The sequence below is a fragment of the Aquarana catesbeiana genome, linkage group LG01, assembly GCF_042186555.1.
Source record: "Aquarana catesbeiana isolate 2022-GZ linkage group LG01, ASM4218655v1, whole genome shotgun sequence".
Classification (NCBI taxonomy): Eukaryota; Metazoa; Chordata; class Amphibia; order Anura; family Ranidae; genus Aquarana; species Aquarana catesbeiana.
This window is the reverse complement of record NC_133324.1, coordinates 879,418,140-879,441,078: the sequence shown is the minus strand read 5'-3', so window position 1 is coordinate 879,441,078 and position 22,939 is coordinate 879,418,140.

The window sequence follows — 22,939 nt, the reverse complement described above, 5'->3', positions numbered from 1 at the left end:
TTGATATAAAAAAAAAAAAAATCAAGAGGTGCCTCTGCAATGAGCTCCATCACAATAACAAAAAGGCCTTCGTAAAGGCAAAAAGAGCCACTGAAATGGATAGCTAACATAGGGGTCTGGTTTATTTCTGGATCCAACTTATGAAAACACAGGAAGCCCATTCTCCCAATTACTGTCAACAGCTCTTGTTGTCTTGTATTGTGTCAAAAGCTTTTTCTATGTCTGGGAAGACTACAATTTCCCACCTGAATTTCTGAGGGAAGTATGTACATTTGTGAAAAAACACCCTAAATAGATACCTGTGGCTTTTAATGTGATAAACCCAGTTTGGGTTTCCTACACTTTCTGTTCTCTTTCTTATGCACCCTGTTTTAGAGTGATATTTAACTGCGATGAATGATACTGCACCTCTGTGGAAATATTGTTCCTGTTTGCCTTTTCTCTTTTTTTGGTTTGCAACCACTTTTTGGTTTATTGACAATGCTCCTTCCACTGTTACTTGCTGTACCACATAATATGGAAACATGTATGTGTTTTGTGTATTCATCTCAATAAACATTTATTAAAATATATAGTGTAGCCAAACAATTATCACAAACAGAATTTACTTTTTTATAATATTTATTTGTAACAAAGGGAGCGACAATCTCACTGCTTACTAGTATTTTTCTTCTTTTTGATTTTATTTTTCTTTCCTTTTCTTTACCCTTCATCTCTATTACTATACGTATAACTAAGGACACCTCTCAGGGGTCCACAAATTTACTCTCCTCTCTAGAATAAATAACAGATTTTTCTATACAAAGCTAGAGTATTTCCAAATAAATCATTAGTGTAACAGTAGGCAGGTTACGAAACTACCCAGGTGGTCTTACCAGTTAATACTCTACCATTGAAGTCAATTATTCATTGTCATATGAAACTTATGTACAAATGTTAAGATGATTGTACTAATGTTATCTTTAAGCACTAATAAAAGCTTATTGTTTAAAAAAAGTGTAGTACTTGGCAGAACAATGGGATCTGTGAGCATAAGCTCTCTCACCAATCCTGCTAGACCTTTAACCACTTCAGCCCCAGAAGGATTTACCCCCTTCCTGACCAAAGGACTTTTTACAATTTGGCACTGCATCGCTTTAACTGCTAATAGCGCGGTCATGCAATGCTGTAACCAAATGAAATTTTCTTCCCACAAATAGAGCTTTCTTTTGATAGTATTTGATCACCCCTGCGGTTTTTATTTTTTGCGCTATAAACGGAAAAAGACCAAAAATTTTGAAAAAAAATGATATTTTCTAGTTTTTGTTATAAAAAAAATCCAATAAACTCAATTTTAGTCATACATTTAGGCCAAAATGTATTTGGCCACATGTCTTTGGTAAAAAAAAAATGTCAATAAGCGTATATTTATTGGTTTGCGCAAATGTTATAGCGTCTACAAGCTAGGGTACATTTTCTGGAATTTACACAGCTTTTAGTTTATGACTGCCTATGTCATTTCCTGAGGTGCTAAAATGGCAGGGCAGTACAGAACCCCCCCAAATGTCCCCATTTTGGAAAGTAGACACCCCAAGGAAATTGCTGAGAGGCATGTTGAGCCCATTGAATATTCAATTTTTTTGTCCCAAGTGATTGAATAATGACAAAAAAAAAAAAAAATTACAAAAAGTTGTCACTAAATGATATATTGCTCACACAGGCCATGGGCATATGTGGAATTGCACCCCAAAATACATTCAGCTGCTTCTACTGAGTACGGGCATACCACATGTGTGGGACTTTTTGGTAGTCTAGCCGTGTACGGGGCCCCGAAAACCAATCACCGCCTTCAGGATTTCTAAGGGCGTAAATTTTTGATTTCACTCCTCACTACCTATCACAGTTTTGAAGGCCATAAAATGCCCAGATGGCACAACCCCCCCCCCAAATGACCCCATTTTGGAAAGTAGACACCCCAAGCTATTTGCTGAGAGGCATGTTGAGTCCATGGAATATTTTATATTTTGACACAAGTTGCGGGAAAGTGACACATTTTTTTTTTTTTGCACAAAGTTGTCACTAAATGATATATTGCTCACACAGGCCATGGGCATATGTGGAATTGCACCCCAAAATACATTTAGCTGCTTCTCCTGAGTATGGGGATACCACATGTGTGGGACTTTTTGGGAGCCTAGCCGCTTACGGGGCCCCGAAAACCAATCACCGCCTTCAGGATTTCTAAGGGTGTAAATTTTTGATTTCACTCTTCACTGCCTATCACAGTTTCTCTCAGGGTCTCTCAAAATGCTATGGCATCTTGGGAGACCCTGTGAAAGTGTGCCTAGTCTGTGCACTGCTGTACCCTACGCTAATACTCAACTAGTGAATGGTAGCGTTCAAAACATTCACCAATGCAAAAACCAGGATTGTCAGGACAGGAGGGACAATAATAGCGGGTGTCACGCCTATATCTGCGCTTGCTGCAGACACGACATCTTTTTTGGGGGGGTTCGTTGGGTAGGGGTACTCGGGAGGACATAAAGAAAATGCCTCTCATGCAGCCGACTGCATTTGGTTGGAGATGTGAATGGGGGAAGTACGGGTGCTGCAGAAGTGGTGGGTTCCCAATTAGGATTGGCGAATGCAGCAGGAAGGGCATTATGGGCACAACGGGCCTGTGTTTGTCTTCTTCTTGGTGGCAGCGGGACACTACTTGTGCTTGCCACCTCACCAGCTTGAACTGCACTTATGGGACTTGCCACGTCACCAAGTGTTACTGCAGTGCTGGTTTGACTACGACCGGGGTGTACTAGGCCACTGGCGCTTGCCAGTTCACCAAAACGCTACCAAAAAAACTGTTAGCGATCGCAGGGATCAGGCCTGACTCTGCGAACGCTGCAGTTATGTGTTTAGTGTTTTGTAAGTGACAGTGATCGATCGATACTGCACTTGGGTGGGCTGAGCTGGGCCGGGCGGAGGGGCAAAACGCAGGTGCTAGCAGGTATCTGGGCTGATCCCGCTAACACTGCGTTTTTGGGAACCCTAAACTGCTGGGGACACTAGTATAGATCTGATCGTATCAGATATTGATCCGTTCAGATACTATACCACTAAGGGAGGTGTACGGTGCGTGCGTGGGTGTTAGCGGTACTGGCACTAACCTGATGCTGCCTGGGGCTGGTGCTTACCAGTTCACCAAAATGCTACCAAAAAACTGTTAGCGATCGCAGGGATCAGGCCTGACTCTGCGAATGCTGCAGTTATGCGTTTAGTGTTTTGTAAGTGACAGTGATCGATCGATACGGCACTTGGGTGGGCTGGGCTGGGCTGGGCCGGGCGGAGGGGCAAAACGCAGGTGCGAGCAGGTATCTGGGCTGATCCCGCTAACACTACGTTTTTGGGAACCCTAAACTGCTGGGGACGCTAGTATAGATCTGATCGGATCAGATATTGATCCGTTCAGATACTATACCACTAAGGGAGGTGTATGCTGCGTGCGTGGGTGTTAACGGTACTGGCGGTAATCTGACGCTGCCTGGGGCAACGCATATCACCACCGGGCGATCAGGGGGCTAAACCTTTATTAGGTAATAAACGGCGGGTGCCCTGACAGTATAAAAAATAAACAAACTAACCAGCGTCACCTGTAACGGTTATACGGTGATCAGTGGTGAAAGGGTTAACTAGGGGGCAATCAAGGGGTTAAAACATTAATTAGGTTGTATATGGGGGTTCCTGACGCTATAAAATGCTGACGGTGAACCTAAATATTTATCTCCCTAACCAGCGTCACCAGTGACACTAATACAGCGATCAGAAAAATGATCGCTTAGCGACACTGGCGACGGGGGGCGATCAAGGGGTTAAAACTTTATTAGGGGGGGTTAGGGGGGTACCCTAGACCTAAAGGGGCTAACACTAACTGCCCTACCACACTAACTGTCACAAACTGACACCAATGCAGTAATCAGAAAAAAAAAAAACTGCTTGGTGTCAGTGTGACGGGGGGGGAGGGGTGATCGGGGGGGTAAAGGGGGGTGTATTGTGTGCCTGGCATGTTCTACTGTGATGTGTAGTGTTGTACACTCACATTGCAGTCTTCTCTCCTCGGCGCCGGAACAGAAAATACTGAGCCGAGGAGAAATGACATAATTTCCTCTGGAAAATAAAAAAATTGGTTTAAGAGGCGCTACCTAAAGACCTAAACGTTAGGTCTGTACAGGGTTAACTTTAAAAGTACTTTATGATTCCAATCTTCTATATCTATGTGGCCTTAGATGTCATGGAGTCCATTCCCCCATAAGGTGAAAATATGGGGATGAGATAAATTAAATGGGTGTCACCACACTAATATATTGAGTAATGTGTGCAATAGTGGGACCAGTATAAGTTTATATACCAATATGCCCCAAAGCGGAAGGTTACAAATAAGCTGCCACTACTGGAGCTGGGGGCTGTGTCTCAATAAGTGCATTTATCAACAAATTCCATGTCCTACAAACCAGCCCCATACATAATTATCTACATACAAACAATTATATAACCGCACATGAGTGTGCATCAGGGGGTGGAAGTGCTCACAAACCACTGTTAATACTGCATATATCACACCTGGATCAAACTGCCTTAATCACAAGCCATATGCACATCAATGTATGGATTGAAAATCACATAACGCATAGTAGTTCATATTATACAGTTGCAGCAGTTACATCTCAATAGAATTTGATAGTCCTATATAGTAACACTAGGTCAAGTTAGGAATTCCCACAGGTGACTTTGGTGCAGAGATAGTTGTCTGGTGACTTTGGTGCTCCCCCTTGTGGTTGCCTACTCACCAGCTCCCGGAGCCCCTGCAGGGGTAATACGCCTTTAATATATTATAGATGGAACTCTCTGCTTGCTGCTTGCTGCGGTAGGTGCCTTTGGTGTAACCAGCTCCCCGGACCCCTTATGGGAGTAGTATGCCTGCAGTAAGTTGTAGATGGAAATCTCCGCTTGTTGCTGTCTCCGATGGATGCTGTATGTCCTAATTAGTGGAGGTATTGTAATCCCTCGTGCATCAGAAAATAACAAAAAGAGCTTCCATAGCGTGATAAAGTAAAGTCACTTTATTTTCTTTAAAAAACATGTATAAAACAAAGAGTGTAATATAAAAAAATATCCCAAAAGCTTTTGTATTCCTACCCAGTAGGTGACTGGGATAGGGTAAAAAGGTTCCTGACAGATAAACAAAGTAAAAAAGTAAAAAATCACTCCTCTAGAGCATAGAGCGAGATGGGGGATAAAACAGCCAGACGCTGATACAGCGTTCCACCCTCTCGTGTGCCCGGAGTTGACGTGAAGAGCGTGATGCCGTCGTGCCCGCTTCGTCACATGACATCCTCAGCGACGGTATCACACTCCTGCATGTTGTGAACTTTATAAGGAGAGAGCGTCCATGTTTGACCCACCCCTCGGGATACAAACAGCTGTTAGCATGTATATCTCCTAAGGGGCTACTAGTCAGATAGTTTAGTCTAGGATAGTTTCCCATCGGCCAGATTAGGAAGTCTATGTGTAAAGTGTATATTCCCATTTTAGCAAAATGAAATTAAAACAAGGATCATGGAAGCGCTCTCCACTAAAATATAACAAAAAACATTCATTCATAATATATGCACTTAAGAGAACTGCCCCTGGTCCATAAGTAAAAAGACATGTAAACCAGTCAGGTATATTACCCGATGTTATAAAGGGTAGATAGCAATACACCTGAAGTATAATTAAAATAAAAATTGATGCAATAAAATTAAGCATATAAATTGGATAAAACATAGAGTACAGTTACATACCCAAAATTATGAAATAGAAGATAACATAATAATACCAGCCACATTGAGGTGTCCTTGGACACCTAACAATAATGCATATATACCAAGAATTATAAAAGTATATTGATATAGATGTGTTACTCCCTGAGACATGGGGGACATATGGAGCCTAAAAGAGGGGAGGGGTATAGTGATGTCCATATCGTATGTAATTAACCAAAACTCCCTTGGCCCCCAAAAATAAAATTAAAAATAAAAAATAATGTAGAAAATATAAAAATAAAAGATAAAAAATATATAATGGATCTGGGTCCATATATGGTGGGTATCTACTCCGTAGAAAATTGAGAATGTACATTTCTGCATAGGGTTCACTTACTGGGTACCCTATATGGTGAAAAATAGTGCTCAATGGTGAAAAACACCTATTGTATGATGATGAAATTTCCAGTAATATCCTACTTGGATATTACTGTACGTGACGTTGTCTATGTTTATGTGTATAAGTGTTGTAGTCCTGACTACATGTGCCTATAATGGGTACCTCATTACTAATTACCTATATGACTAAATTAAACTTATATATATACCCTCAGTAGTGTGTCAGTGAAATATATTAGTGTTGAAAATACCTATACGGAAAAACCACAGGGGCTATTATAGCCATGTGACATATACCTCATATGGTATGAGTAAAGGTGCTAATAAACATCAAATGTGATAAACCGCAGTGATTGAAAATAAAAATAAAATTAGAATAAACAAATATTAAATGTGTATGAGCTGGGTTACCCCATATGCCCAAAGAGAGGAAAAAGAGAGATATGGAGGGAGGGAAGTAGGGCAAATTACCCCACAAAGAATTATGAAGTGTCCTAGCCTGTTCTGTATACCATGCATAATGCCCCACCTCTAGCCTGACGGTACTCAGTCATAACTCCCATGCTTCTACGCCCAGGTGGCGTTGGTGCATGTAGATCTTATAGTAAAAAAAGGGGGGGGTTTCAAGGGTTAGATATAAAGCAATTGAGGTCTATATCTAGGTTAAGGCCCCTGGGGGCCAGGGACCTCAGCCTATATATCCAGGCTGTCTCATTCTGTGAAATAAGGGTGGTTTTATTACCTCCCCTCCAGTGTTCTTTGATGGAGTCGATACCATAGAAGATTAAACCAGATGGATCTCTATTGTGCGCCTGATCAAAATGGCGTGACAAGTTGTGTTTAGGGAATCTTTTTCTTATATTCTTAATGTGCTCACGTATTCGTACGTATAGGGGCCGGGTGGTTCTACCCACATACTGAAGGTGACACGGACATTCTATAACATATGTCACATGAGTACTATGGCACGTAATCAGATTCCTAATCTTATATTCTTTCTGGTCAACCTTAGATTTAAAGGTTTCTCTTCTACGGGGTACTTTTTTGCTAACCCTACAGGGTAAGCATTTTTGACACTTGTAGAAACCTTTTAAATTTGGAAAGATCTCTATCTGCTTAGGGGGATTGATGACATTGTGGACCAGATGATCACGGAGGTTCGGGGCTCTTCTGTAGATAAAGTTTGGTTTATTCAGCAATATCTTGGCCAACACTCTATCTTCTTTAAGGATAGGCCAGTATTTCCTGACGATCTGTTGTAGGTTTTTATATTGGATATTAAATCCTGTTATAAATGCTGTATCCATTGGTTTGTCTTTTCTTGCATTTTTTCTGAACAAGTGGTTTCTGTTCATACTGGCTACATCAGCCTTTAATTGTAGCAGCCTATCCTTATTGTAGCCTTTTTCACAAAATTGTTCAATCAGCCTGTCTGCTTGTACCAGGAAGTCCTCCATGGTATCACAATTTCTCCTTAGTCTTAATAGCTGTCCTTTTGGAATGTTTCCTTTCCACTGGGGATGATGGCAGCTGGAGGTAGCTATATATATCCATTTTTATCAGTGGCCTTGAAGCAAGTTTTTGTGTATAATCTGTCTCCATTCTTGAAGATCTCTAGATCTAGATATTCAATGTGTTGGTAGTTCAATTTTCCAGTAATAGTAAGGCTATAGTTATTGATGTTCAGATAACTATGGCACCTACCGCAGCAAGCAGCAAGCAGAGAGTTCCATCTATAATATACAGTATTAAAGGCAGTTTGATCCAGGTGTGATATATGCAGTATTAACAGTGGTTTGTGAGCACTTCAACCCCCTGATGCACACTCATGTGCGGTTATATAATTGTTTGTATGTAGATAACTATGTATGGGGCTGGTTTGTAGGACATGGAATTTGTTGATAAATGCACTTATTGAGACACAGCCCCCAGCTCCAGTAGTGGCAGCTTATTTGTAACCTTCCGCTTTGGGGCATATTGGTATATAAACTTATACTGGTCCCACTATTGCACACATTACTCAATATATTACTGTGGTGACACCCATTTAATTTATCTCATCCCCATATTTTCACCTTATGGGGGAATGGACTCCATGACATCTAAGGCCACATAGATATAGAAGATTGGAATCATAAAGTACTTTTAAAGTTAACCCTGTACAGACCTAATGTTTAGGTCTTTAGGTAGCGCCTATTAAACCCATTTTTTATTTTCCATTACGTTTAACAGAGCACCTAACTTGGGGACTCTGTGTAAGGGGGGCAGCAACCTGTGTTTTCTTGCCGTATAGGCCTGCCCTAAGCGCAGTTTTATACATGAGTTACTGATTTAATAGCACCTGGTGTGTGGTTTTTAAGCTGCGGCTATGGACATATTTGGCTATATGGGGAACAGAAACATTGACCTTGCAGGTCTATTTAACCAAGAGGTAGTGACCAATACCCAAGATATGCAAGGTTTAATGAAACAATGTGGTGGGACATAGCTACTTTAGAAACATATATCAATGCAAAAGTGGCACCAAGGAGACTTAGATGGGATATCAACCCTAATGATGGCATTGAGGATCCAGAACCCATGGAAGAATGGTATTCGTTTTTTAATGGATGCGAAAATGAATTACTACACAAAATTATTAAAAGAAGAAGATTTAAATTAAAAGGGGTAGAGGCCCATATAGTAGAAATCAAAAATCAATTATTACCCTATGTAAACCAGAAGGAATACAAAGATAAGGAGAAAGAGCTTGAGGATATTATTAAAAAATATGATACTAACATACAAGCAAAAAAGTTGAAGAAATATAAACGTGACGTGGTGGACTACAATAATATGAAGGTCTATAAGTGGCAGATGGCCAACCTAGAGGTGGAAGATTCACCAGTGGAAGAATTGCCATATGAGGGGGACACCTCCATGGATACATCTATAGATGAACCTGTCTATAATACTCCACAACCTGTACCTAGGACCAACTCTAGGCCTGTATATTATCCACCATACAGAACACCCAATAGGTTCCCAGACAGATTAGAAAATAGAAGAACAAACTACCAGCAAACGACCCAGTATGAGACTCCACGTACACCAAGATACAGTATACCTACGCATAACAGATACTCTACACTAAGGGAACGTGACCATCCCTATAATGGGAGAAGAAATGAAGACTATGCAGATCCTCAATATAGACAGAACTATGAAGATGGAAGGGTTTTTCCCAGGGGAGGCCCAAGAGACAAACCACCAGGGAAATGGAAGGCCCGAGTCCCCTACAGAAACCCGACATGGAAAGGAAGGAATACAAACAGAGAAGGATACGGACACCCAAGGGAAGACCACCATCAAGCAGAACATCAAGAACAGAGAACATATTAACACCCCAGAAGAGAGTGGGACAACCAACATGGAGGGAATATAGGTCCAACCCAGAGACCCATCGAAAGAGGAAACAGACCAGAGGAACCAGAGGGGGGAAGAAGAAAAAGAAGAAGGGAGTATTAGGAAAGGGAATATACAATCTTAGTAAAATCCAGTTTACCGAAGAAGAAATGAAGATCCTGGACTTAGGACTGAAGTATGCACCAGAAAAATCTCTGGATAAATTTGAAACATATATAGACCTTAAAAAGTTTATGAGAAAGCTTAACCTTAAAAAACATTTTGCCCTAAATGGAGGCACATGGTCAAATGTGGAATAGCCTTATATACACACCAAACTCAAGAATAAATCTATCTTTAATCCAAATACCCCAGGAAATCAATGTATGGCAGCATTTGAGAAAATGGTAGAAGAGGACCTAAGGAAATTAGAAACAAACTACAATCATAAAGCTAAAAAGATCTGGAAAACTATTAAGGCACTAAGTAAGAAAAACTAGGTGGTTATTCGACCAGCAGATAAGGGGGGAGGACTGGTGATCCTCAATAAGGAAGATTATAAGGAGGAAATGAACAATCTGCTACAAGTAGAGAACACATACAAGAAACTAAAAGGGAACCCTAAGAAGATATATGAGAGAAAACTTAAGGCCTTTGTACAAAAAGGTAAAGATAGCGGAATACTTGATACCCAGGAAGCGGAATACCTGGTGTCCAACTCCACAAAGACCCCAGTAATTTACTACACTCCTAAGATTCACAAAAGGCTGGATAAGCCTCCCGGGAGACCTATTGTCAGCGGGATAAACTCCATCTTCTCGAGGCTGGGTGAATATTTGGATACGTTTTTGAAACCATTGGTCTGCAAAGGAAAATCCTACTTATGTGACAGCTCACAACTTCTACAAGATCTAAGGGAAATAAGTGGAGTTCAAAATTATATACTTGCCACAATTGATGTCAATTCCCTCTACACCAGCATTGTGCAAAAAGATGGCCTACTAGGTGTGGAAAAAGCCCTATATGAACATACTGGGATGAGACAATCACAGATTGACTATATATTGGAGGGCCTAGAGGTCGCGATGAGCTGCAACTATTTCTGGCATAACCACAACTATTATGTCCAACAGAAAGGAGTCGCAATGGGGGCACGCTATGCACCGAGCGTAGCGAATCTGCTTATGAATATGTGGGAGGAGGAGTATTTATATGCAAGAAACATTCCTCACCTCAAATTCTATCGCAGATATATTGATGACCTTATTATAATCTGGGAAGGGACATCTGAGGAGTTTGAACAATTTCTAAATAATCTGAACATCAATAACTATGGCCTTACTTTTACTGGCAAATGGAACTACCAACACATTGAATATCTAGATCTAGAGATCTTCAAGAATGGAGACAGATTATACACAAAAACTTACTTCAAGGCCACTGATAAAAATGGATATATACCTACCTCCAGCTGCTATCATCCCCAGTGGAAAGGAAACATTCCAAAAGGACAGCTATTAAGACTAAGGAGAAATTGTGATACCATGGAGGACTTCCTGGTACAAGCAGACAGGCTGATTGAACAATTTTGTGAAAAAGGCTACAATAAGGATAGGCTGCTACAATTAAAGGCTGATGTAGCAAGTATGAACAGAAACCACTTGTTCAGAAAAAATGCAAGAAAGGACAAACCAATGGATACAGCATTTATAACAGGATTTAATATCCAATATAAAAACCTACAACAGATCGTCAGGAAATACTGGCCTATCCTTAAGCCCGGGTTCACACCTATGCGAATTAGAGGTGCGTTTCCGCACCTCTAATTCGCATAGCAGGAGAATGTGACTGGCTCCCTATGGAGCCAGTTCACATATCTCCGGGGCGGCTGTGGTGCGCACTGCACAAAAACGCTGTGCGTCTTTGGCTGCGTTTCAGGGCCGAATTCAGGCATAGAATCGGCCCTGATTCGTCCCTGAAACGGTGAACAGGGACGCACAGCGCTCCTGTGCGATCCGCAGCCCGTTGTGGTGTGAACCCGGGCTAAAGAAGATAGAGTGTTAGCCAAGATATTGCCGAATAAACCAAACTTTATCTACAGAAGAGCCCCGAACCTCCGTGATCATCTGGTCCACAATGTCATCAATCCCCCTAAGCAGATAGAGATCTTTCCAAATTTAAAAGGTTTCTACAAGTGTCAAAAATGCTTACCCTGTAGGGTTAGCAAAAAAGTACCCCGTAGAAGAGAAACCTTTAAATCTAAGGTTGACCAGAAAGAATATAAGATTAGGAATCTGATTACGTGCTATAGTACTCATGTGACATATGTTATAGAATGTCCGTGTCACCTTCAGTATGTGGGTAAAACCACCCGGCCCCTATACGTACGAATACGTGAGCACATTAAGAATATAAGAAAAGGATTCCCTAAACACAACTTGTCACGCCATTTTGATCAGGCGCACAATAGAGATCCATCTGGTTTAATCTTCTATGGTATCGACTCCATCAAAGAACACTGGAGGGGAGGTAATAAAACCACCCTTATTTCACAGAATGAGACAGCCTGGATATATAGGCTGAGGTCCCTGGCCCCCAGGAGCCTTAACCTAGATATAGACCTCAACTGCTTTATATCTAACCCTTGAAGGGCCCCCCTGTCATGAAGATCCTGCCAGTAATCGGCGACTCAGACGCACGGTAACATGGCCACGGGTTTCACTGCGCATGCGCGCGTGTTCACGGGTGCTGTCACGCACGGGTACGTGCGCGCGCACTCCCGCTAGTGCCAGATGGGCTATTTAAACCGGCCTGTCACACTCAATCCCCGCTGTCTGCTCTACAGAGTTCCGCGTGCCTTAACCTGATCTGACCTGTGTACTCTGCTATCTGACCCGGCTTCCTGTTAGACCATCCTGCTATCCGCCTGCACCAGACCCTCTTGGCTTGCCTGACCATCCCTCTGTGTTATCCCTGGTACCTCTGCTGATCGACCGATACTGACCCCCGTCTTGTTTGACCATCCCTCTGTCTGATACCAGTATCCAGTCTGTTTACCTGCTGCCTTGTTCCTGGCTCCAGCCCAGCATTCCAGGCTACTACCTGCTATTTTGTTCCTAGTTCCAGTCCAGCATTCCAGGCTGCTACCTGCTGCTTGTTCCTGGTTTCAGTCCAGCGTTCCAGGCTACTACCTGTGGCTTGTTCCTGGTTCCAGTCCAGCGTTCCAGTCTACTACCTGCTGCTTGTTCCTGGTTCCAGTCCAGCATTCCAGTCTACCTGCTGCTTGTTCCTGGTTCCAGTCCAGCGTTCCAGTCTACTACCTGCTGCTTGTTCTTGGTTCCAGTCCAGCGTTCCAGTCTACTGCTTGCTGCTTGTTCCTGGTTCCAGTCCAGCTCTTCAGTCTTGCTTACTTACCTGCTGTGGTTCCTGGTCCTCTCTGCATTCCAGTCTCCAGTCTTCCCTTCAGCTTCAGGTTCCAGAGGGTGCCACCACTCCTGAACTTCCGGTGACTGTTGATCCTGCCAGGCACCCATACCACTCCTCACTCCCAGGCCTTCTGTCTCCATTCCAGGGGTACGGGAGTGGGAGCTGTAAGGGAGGTCTTTCTCTGCACTTCAGGCTCAAAACCTACCAGGTACGTGACAGTAGCAGACAGCCATGTCTGAGCCTGAGCAGGGAACGTCTCCCATGGAGGAACTTTGTGCACACCTGGCAGGATTGACTGAAGCAGTCAAGAATCTGCAGCAAGGATACACCAGGCTGGAGGAACGAGTTCTAACCTTGTCTAACCCCATTGGGGTCCAGAGGGTTCCTTCGCCTTAAATTCAGGACCTTCCGCCACTCCTGTGAATTATTCTTTGCTCTTCAGCCACGTACCTTTTCCCTGGAGGCTACCAAGGTGGGCTATGTAATTTCTCTGCTTTCTGGTGACCCCCAAACCTGGGCCCATCGCCTCTTGGAGCAAAAGGACGTATCCCTGACCAATTTCTCCACCTTCTTTGACGCATTGGGTCAGCTGTGCGATGACCCCCCAGCTGTCCGTGACTGCAGAGGCGGCTCTGCACACCCTTCAACAGGGTCGCAGGGCAGCAGAGGACTATGTGGCTGAATTCAGAAAGTGGAGTGCGGACACAAATTGGAATGATGCGGCTCTCCGCTATCAGTTTCGGATGGGACTCTCTGACTCTTTGAAGGATGAATTGGCCAAGGTGGGTACACCACAGACTTTAAATGCCTTGATCGATCTAGCCATCCAGATCGATCGACATCTAAGAGAACATAGGACTGAGAGAGCTATGGGATCTTCTCGCCCAACTTGGGTTACCCCTAAAGTTCTTCATCATATGTCACCAACACCACCTACCTCCACGTTTAACCCACCCGAGCCAATGCAATTAGGGGTCCTGCGGCCTTCTCTTACCCAGGAGGAATGACAACGTCGTCGAGTGAATAATCTGTGCCTGTATTGCGGGGAACCTGGGCACTATGTCAGGAACTGTCCCCTTAAACTCCGTAAGTGCCTATCCCTGTCCACTGACTATGTTGCACCTCTGGCTAAGAATACTACTCACCTTGCTCTCTCTATCCTGTTACAGCTTCCAGGAGAGACTCTGCAAATAACCGCTGTCACGGAACGTCCCACACTCCGCTTGAGTGCTTCCGTCATATACCACTTCCTCCCAGTCTGTATACAGATATCAGATATTCCAACCTCTCTGAGCAGAAAACAAGGTGACACTTGCTTCACTGCTACCAAGAACTCCCTTTATTCAGAACCAGAATACAGTCTTATATACACAGGAGAAGATTACTCTAACAATACAAATGTAACCTAATTAACATGAGCTAATTATCTAATCCTTTATACAGCCTAGGTGACTGAGACATGACCTTTCGCCCAGACTTGTGGGCACCGAGTTTCACACAGTTATATCAACACAATGCAGTCGTCCCGTCTCCTACATTGTATAGAGGACAATGTCATTAGCTCATTCAATTAACATAAACACAGGTTGATGACACCAGCATCTCCTCACAGGATGTGTCCCAACAGAATGAATCCATTGAAAATCCAGGGCCCATAATCAAAAGGCAACAGGCTTGCATACAGTCCTCTCCAACAGCCTCTGTCCCGGCTAGGTCTGTGACATTTCTCCCCTTTCGGCAGGAGACTAACACAGGAGGAGACCCCAGACGGGTTGACTCCGAAGTTAGTAAATAGTTCCAGTCCTCTACTGCCTGTACCCACACAGTACCCCAAACAAATTGTTCCAAACAGAGTATTACTCACCCAGCCAACCTCTGCCTCTCTCAGAGAACATATCTGCTGCTGGGGAGAGGCCTGGACTGGCTCTTCTCCCTGGAATCCTTTCTGCCGCTGGAGAGAAGACAGGGTGTCTGGGCTCACTCTGTCATGCTGTTGGGGATCGGGGCCGACTGCCCACCATCCCTGGAGTATACAGGTGGACACTGAAGTCCCATCCACCTTCACAGGAAATCCATCCTCTGTTAGTTGAGGGCAGAGTCCAGCAGTCCTCGGCCCTGTTGCCAGCCCTTCTGCTGGAAACCCCACACCATCTGTTCCGGATAACTGTTGGAGAGGGAGGCCGACTGCCCCGCCTCCCTGGAACTCTGTAGTTGTTGCCGGTGCTAGGCAGAGGTTGGTAGCACTCTGCCCTGTTGCCAGCACTTCTGCTGGGGACTCCGCATCCTCTGCTCCGGCTAACTCTTGGGGCAGGAGGCTGGCTTCCTCTACTCCCAAACTGTGTAGCTGCCATTGGGGAGGTGAGCCGGCTGCTTCCTTTTCCATTCCCTCATCTGGCTGCTGGGACGACATGTCGATGGTACTGTCTCCCAGGTACACGGATCTTTGCTGGGGAGGAAAGCCCACTTCCTCCACCCTGGCCAACTGTTGGGGAGGGACAACACACACCTCCTCTCCATTCTCCCCCTGTATCTGCTGCTGGGAAGTGATTGCCATCTTCTCAGCCTGAGCCTCCACAATTGCTGCAGGTGTGGGGCAGAGGTCTTGGACCCTCTGTCCGGTTGCCAGCACTTCTGCTGGGGGTTTGCCAGGTGGTTCCTCCTCTACAGAAATGTCTATTAAATCCCCAGTCTCTGGAATTGGTAAAAGTGTGGGACAGAGGTCTTGGACCCTCTGTTCAGTTACCAGATCTTCAGCTGGAGAAGTTTGTTTTAACTCCATAGATGCTGCTGGCAGAAAATCACATGTCCCTGTCAGTGTTGTGGGAGAAAGGCCGACTACCTCTTCTCTCAGAAAGGCTGAAGCCACTGTTTGTGCTGGGCAGAACACAGTGAACTTTGGCCCTGATAGCAGCTCTTCTGCTGGAGGCTCATCAGGTTGTTCTTTCTCAGCAGAAATGTCTATCAAATCCCATGTCTCTGCAACTGATGTCTGGGGATAGAGGTTCACCATCTCCTGTCCATGGAACCCAGAAGATGCTATCATTTCTGGGCAGAGGTTAGCAGAGCTCTGCCCTGTTGTCAGCACTTCAGGTTTAGGGACGGCAATCTCCGGATTTTCCACTGCCGATTCTCTGGCATGCTGCTGAACTTGTTCTAGCAGTTTCCTGTATGCCCTTTCCAGATGCTGTTCCTTCCTTAGCAAATGGTCCAGATCAGGTTTGAGCTCCGAGACCCCTGCAAGACCGAGCATAGACTCTCTATAGTCTCTCATGTCCTCAAGGTCAGGTTCCCCTTCATCGCCAAACATAAAAAGATCTGTAAGGCTCTCCCACAGCAATCCAGGGCCGCCAAAGTCATATCCCTCCGGAGAGCATTCTGTTGTCTCCCCTAAATATCCCTCCTCTGCGTGCCATTGCAGAGCCCGATAACGATTGTCCAGCTCTATCTCCTGCTGGACCAACCTGTCCAACTCAGTCACCCATTGCTCCTGGGGCTGCTCTCCCAGGAATGCCATCCGCAATGCCCGTTGGTCACTGGCCCATTGCTCTTGGGTTGGAAAGCACTTGCCCTGTTTTATACCAGCGAGATGGAGGGCTGCAATCCAGAGCTCCACCCGAATTTGCTGCCTAAGCTCCAGGTATTCATCCTCAGACACAGTCCTGGTGTATGTTGAAAGGATGATCCGCAGCAGCCCCGGGAATTCTGATGCCAGGTCCATATCTCCGCTGGGGTGACTGAAGTCTGCTATGCTGATCTTGGATCCAGTTGGAGGTTTGGATGTCTCAGACTTCAGGAAGCTTTCCCGCTGCTTGCCACCAATGTCACGGAACTTCCCACACTCCGCTTGAGTGCTTCCGTCATATACCACTTCCTCCCAGTCTGTATACAGATATCAGATATTCCAACCTCTCTGAGCAGAAAACAAGGCGACACTTGCTTCACTGCTACCAAGAACTCCCTTTATTCAGAACCAGAATACAGTCTTATATACACAGGAGAAGATTACTCTAACAATACAAATGTAACCTAATTACCATGAGCTAATTATCTAATCCTTTATACAGCCTAGGTGACTGAGACATGACCTTTCGCCCAGACTTGTGGGCACCGAGTTTCACACAGTTATATCAACACAATGCAGTCGTCCCGTCTCCTACATTGTATAGAGGACAATGTCATTAGCTCATTCAATTAACATAAACACAGGTTGGTGACACCAGCCTCTCCTCACAGGATGTGTCCCAACAGAATGAATCCATTGAAAATCCAGGGCCCATAATCAAAAGGCAACAGGCTTGCATACAGTCCTCTCCAACAGCCTCTGTCCCGGCTAGGTCTGTGACAACCGCCATTATTGACTCTGGAGCTTGGAGTTGTTTCATGGACTCTCTCTTTGCTACCCAACATCAGATACCGTTGTTACCCAAGGCCCATGGACTTTCCATCCATCTAGCTGATGGAACCGCCATCAAATCTGGACCTGTTACCTAAGAGACTGTTCCAATACCCGTCTCCATCTCCAATTCTCTTCGAGAACTGCTACGCCTAGATATCATCGCCTCACCTCTGTTTCCCATAATCCTTGGCATGCCATGGTTACAGGCTCACAATCCTGACATTAATTGGATCACAGGTGAAGTTACTTTTTCTTCTTCATATTGCCAACAATCTTGCAGATTTCAGAACGTACAGGAGAACCCTACCTTGCTTTGCCTAGATACAGATCCTAGTCTACACCTCTCCATCCCTTCTGCCTATCATGATTTCTTAGACGTATTCAGCAAGCAGGGGGCAGAGGTCTTACCCCCTCACCGGGCCTATGACTGTCCTATTGAATTACTTCCCGGTGCTGAGATTCCTTTTGGAAGAATCTTTCCTTTGTCTGAAGTAGAACAAGGGGCTTTAAAGGAATATATGGATGAGAACCTAAAGAAAGGCTTCATTCGTCCGTCCAGGTCTCCTGCGGGTGCAGGCATCTTCTTTGTACAGAAGAAAGATAAGACCCTCAGACCATGTGTGGATTACCGCAAGCTAAATAAAATCACGGTAAAAAAACGTTACCCTCTTCCTCTGGTGCCAGAGTTGTTCCAAAGACTTGGGACAGCCACCATATTCACTAAGCTTGACCTCCGTGGAGCCTACAATTTAGTTCGCATTAGGGACGGAGACGAATGGAAGACCGCCTTTCGTACCCGTTATGGACATTTTGAGTACCTAGTGATGCCTTTCGGTCTGTGCAATGCACCTGCTACATTTCAGTACTTTATCAATGATGTTTCTAGACTTTCTAGATCTGTTTGTTATCGTCTATTTAGACGACATATTAATCTTCTCTTGTTCCCTTGAATCCCATCACAGGCACGTCAGAAGTGTGTTGGGCCGGCTTCGACAGCACGGTCTATATGCAAAAGCTGAGAAGTGTGAATTTGAACAGGAAAGTATTCCATTTTTGGGGTTAATCATTTCCAGTGAAGGCATTAAGATGGACCCTCAAAAGGTGTGGCAGTTTTAGATTGGCCAGTTCCGACAGACAAGAAGGGAATCCAGCGATTCGTTGGATTCGCTAATTTTTACCGTAAATTTATTAAGGGGTTCTCAGCCATCATCACACCCATCACACAGCTAACTAAACAAGGCACACACTTCCACTGGTCTGCTGAAGCCCAAAAGGCTTTTGAGACTCTCGGGGGCCTTTTTACTTCCGCCTCCGTACTCAAGCATCCAGATTCCTCTCTGCCGTTCGTACTAGAGGTGGACGCATCTGAAATTGCAGTAGGGGCAGTGTTGTCCCAAAGACAGGGAACTAAGGCCCTGTTACATCCTGTGGCCTTCTTCTCTCGTAAATTGTCCACGGCAGAGAGAAATTATGATGTAGGTGACAGAGAGTTGTTGGCAATCAAATCAGCGTTGGAGGAGTGGCGCTATATGCTGGAGGGTGCCGCTCATCCAGTCTTAATTTTTACAGATCATAAGAACCTGGAGTATTTGAGATCTGCAAAAAGATTGAAGCCACGTCAAGCCAGGTGGGCTCTCTTTTTCTCCAGGTTCTCCTTTCATGTCACTTACCGCCTTGGCTCCAAAAATACCAAACCTGATGCCCTATCCAGGATGTTTCACAAGTCCCAAGAGGTTTCCCCCCCAGACACCATTCTATCCCCGGGGAATTTTCTTTTGCTTCAGGGAGACCTGCTTTCCCAGATTAAGCAGGCTTCTGCGGGATTGGGATCTTCCTTTAGGTCAGAACTCCAAGTTAAGGATGGGTTACTGTGGCACGAGAATAGGATCTTTATACCTGAGACACTACGAGTTTCAGTACTAGAACTCTGTCATGATCATGCATTGGCTGGGCATTTTGGCGTGGCTAAGACCACTGATCTGGTACAGCGTACCTTCTGGTGGCCTCAGTTACGCAAAGATTGTAGGAAATTTGTTGAGTCCTGTACCACCTGTATCAGGAACAAGGGGCACAGAACCAAGGCATGGGGGTTGCTAAAACCATTGCCTGTCCCAGATAGGCCTTGGAAAATGCTTTCTATAGACTTTATTGTGGAATTACCTCCGGCTGGGGGCTTCACCTCAATTTTTGTCATAGTAGACCGGTTGTCAAAAATGGCCCACTTTGTCCCAATGAAGGGCACTCCCTCAGCTACAGAAACGGCACAAGCATTCATTAAAGAAGTCATCAGGCTCCATGGGGTACCGGTTAATATAGTTTCTGATCGGGGGGTACAGTTTACCTCCCGATTCTGGAGGTCTCTGTGTAAGACACTGAACATTGAGCTCTCATTTTCATCTGCTTATCATCCCCAGACGAATGGGCAAACAGAGAGAACAAACCAGACTCTTGAACAATATTTACGCTGTTTTTCTTCTTTTTCCCAAGATGATTGGATTTCTGTTCTCCCATTGGCTGAATTCGCCTACAACAATTCTATTCATTCCGTTATCAAACAAACTCAGTTTTTTGCAAATTATGGTTTCCACCCTTCATTTTTGCCTAATTCTCTTCCAGAGTGCACAGTACCCGCAGTTCAGGAGAGGTTGGACTTCTTTACTTCCAACAACCAAGTTTTACAGGAGACCATGACCAGGACCCAGGAATATAATAAAACAATTTTCGATAAGAAGAGGCGAGGTGAGCTGTTACTTACACCCGGGGACCAGGTATGGTTATCTACAGTAAATCTCAGGATGGCTTGCCCTTCAAAGAAATTGGGTCCCAAGTTCCTTGGACTATTTCCTGTCAAGCAGAGAATTAATGAGGTGGCATATGAACTTGAACTCCCGGATTCACTAAAAGAGCATCCAGTATTTCATGTGTCCCTGCTCAAACCTTCTATTTCTAATCCATTTCCAGGTCGAAGTACGGATCCTCCTGATCCAATTTTGGTAGATGGGGAGGAGGAATTCGAGGTGGAGGCTATCATGGACCATAGGAAAAGAGGTAACCAAAATCAATTTTTGATAAAATGGAGGGGGTTTGGCCCAGAAGAAAATTCTTGGGAACCTGAGGACAATATCCATGCTGAAAATCTGTTGCAATCTTTTAAAAGATCCCATTCAGAGAAATTTCTTCAAAGGGGCAGCCCTTGGGGGGGCAATGTCATGAAGATCCTGCCAGTAATCGGCGACTCAGACGCACGGTAACACGGCCATGGGTTTCACTGCGCATGCGTTCACGGGTGCTGTCACGCACGGGTACGCACGCGCGCTCTCCCGCTAGTGCCAGGTGGGCTATTTAAATCGGCCTGTCACACTCAATCCCCGCTGTCTGCTTTACAGCGTTCCGTGTGCCTTAACCTGATCTGACCTGTGTACTCTGCTATCTGACCCGGCTTCCTGTTAGACCATCCTGCTATCCGCCTGCACCAGACCCTCTTGGCTTGCCTGACCATCCCTCTGTGTTATCCCTGATACCTCTGCTGATCGACCGATACCGACCCCCGGCTTGTTTGACCATCCCTCTGTCTGATACCAGTATCCAGTCTGTTTACCTGCTGCCTTGTTCCTGGCTCCAGCCCAGCATTCCAGACTACTATCTGTTGCTTGTTTCTGGTTCCAGTCCAGCGTTCCAGGCTGCTATCTGCTGCTTGTTCCTGGTTCCAGTCCAGCGTTCCAGGCTACTACCTGCTGCTTGTTCCTGGTTCCAGTCCAGCATTCCAGTCTACTACCTGCTGCTTGTTCCTGGTTCCAGTCCAGCGTTCCAGTCTACTACCTGCTGCTTGTTCCTGGTTCCAGTCCAGCGTTCCAGTCTACTGCCTGCTGCTTGTACCTGGTTCCAGTCCAGCTCTTCAGTCCTGCTTACTTACCTGCTGTGGTTCCTGGTCCTCTCTGCATTCCAGTCTCCAGTGTTCCCTTCAGCTTCGGGTTCCAGAGGGTGCCACCACTCCTGAACTTCCGGTGACTGTTGATCCTGCCAGGCACCCATACCACTCCTCACTCCCAGGCCTTCTGTCTCCATTCCAAGGGTACGGGAGTGGGAGCTGTAAGGGAGGTCTTTCTCTGCACTTCAGGCTCAAAACCTACCAGGTACGTGACAGTAGCAGACAGCCATGTCTGAGCCTGAGCAGGAAACGTCTCCCATGGAGGAACTTTGTGCACACCTGGCAGGATTGACTGAAGCAGTCAAGAATCTGCAGCAAGGATACACCAGGCTGGAGGAAGGAGTGCTAACCTTGTCTAACCCCATTGGGGTCCAGGGAGTTCCTTCTGCTTCTGCTCCTTCAGTTGGGCCTTCCTCAACGGTGGTAATGCTCCCTCCAGAACCCAAAGTCCCGACGTCTGAACGTTTCTCCGGGGATCGCCTTAAATTCAGGGCCTTCTGCAACTCCTGTGAATTATTCTTTGCTCTTCAGCCACGTACCTTTTCCCTGGAGGCTACCAAGGTGGGCTATGTAATTTCTCTGCTTTCTGGTGACCCCCAAACCTGGGCCCATCGCCTCTTGGAGCAAAAGGACGTATCCCTGACCAATTTCTCCACCTTCTTTGACGCATTGGGTCAGCTGTACGATGACCCCCAGCTGTCCGTGACTGCAGAGGCGGCTCTGCACACCCTTCAACAGGGTCCAGCATTCCAGTCTACTACCTGCTGCTTGTTCCTGGTTCCAGTCCAGTGTTCCAGTCTACTACCTGCTGCTTGTTCCTGGTTCCAGTCCAGCTCTTCAGTCCTGCTTACTTACCTGCTGTGGTTCCTGGTCCTCTCTGCATTCCAGTCTTCCCTTCAGCTTCAGGTTCCAGAGGGTGCCACCACTCCTGAACTTCCGGTGACTGTTGATCCTGCCAGGCACCCATACCACTCCTCACTCCTGGGCCTTCTGTCTCCATTCCAGGGGAACGGGAGTGGGAGCTGTAAGGGAGGTCTTTCTCTGCACTTCAGGCTCAAAACCTACCAGGTACGTGACACCCCCCCTTTTTTACTATAAAATCTACATGCACCAATGCCACCTGGGCGTAGAAGCATGGGAGTAATGACTGAGTACCGTCAGGCTAGAGGTGGGGCATTATGCATGGTATACAGCACAGGCTAGGACACTTCATAATTCTTTGGGGGGTAATTTGCCCTACTTCCCTCCCTCCATATCTCTCTTTTTCCTCTCTTTGGGCATATGGGGTAACCCAGCTCATACACATTTAATATTTGTTTATTCTAATTTTATTTTTATTTTCAATCACTGCGGTTTATCGCATTTGATGTTTATTAGCACCTTTACTCATACCATATGAGGTATATGTCACATGGCTATAATAGCCCCTGTGGTTTTTCCGTATAGGTATTTTCAACACTAATATATTTCACTGACACACTACTGAGGGTATATATATATATATATATATATGTTTAATTTAGTCATGTAGGTAATTAGTAATGAGGTACCCATTATAGGCACATGCAGTCAGGACTACAACACTTATACACATAAACATAGACAACGTCACGTACAGTAATATCCAAG